The sequence below is a fragment of the Myotis davidii genome, unplaced genomic scaffold, assembly GCF_000327345.1.
Source record: "Myotis davidii unplaced genomic scaffold, ASM32734v1 scaffold685, whole genome shotgun sequence".
NCBI classification, from domain to species: domain Eukaryota; kingdom Metazoa; phylum Chordata; class Mammalia; order Chiroptera; family Vespertilionidae; genus Myotis; species Myotis davidii.
In genome coordinates, this window is record NW_006295823.1 from 341,139 (window position 1) to 341,885 (window position 747).

The window sequence follows — 747 nt, forward strand, 5'->3', positions numbered from 1 at the left end:
ACACATGCCTGGGTTGTGGGCTCAAACCCTAGGAGGGGGCATGCAGGAAGCAACCAAGCAATGATTCTCTCTCATCACTGATGTTTCTATATGTTTCTCTCTCTCTCCCTTCCTCTGAAATCAATAAAAAATACATTTTTTAAAAAAGAAAAAAAACCCGCAGCTCGTTTAGTGAGGGGTCGGGTGGACTCGGGGTGCCCTGTCTTTGCACGAGCGCCCCGCCCCTGCCACCTATACCCTGGTCACCACGCAGGGCTTCACGTTGGGCAGGGGACCCCTAAACCGCCAGATACAGGGAGAGCCCTTCCGGAGACTCCGAGTGTGAACCCGTGTGAACCCGACCTGGCTCTGGGGGGTCGGGAACTGCCCCACGACCTCCTCTGTCCACCCGCATCGGTGTTCTCCCGGGGCCTGGCGGCTCGGTGCGCCTGTGCGCCTGTGGGAGGCACGCATTTACCAAACAACTAACCGGTTATTCACCAAAACAGGGTCAAATGCGCTGCTTTGGACCGGGATCAGCGGCAGCACCTAAGCGTTTTGGGGTGGGTGTCGCCGTCCATCCGTCCGTCCATCCATCAGCCCGTCCATCCATCCATCCATCCATCCATGCGATGGCCTGGCCAGCGAGCATAGAAACCGAACGTGGGCGGCTGCTCCCTCCCTGGCTCCGAGGACAGACCCAGATCCGGGCTTCTCTAGGGCCGGGGTGGGGAGGGAGCCCCGGGTGAGGGACCTTCCCCGGGGACG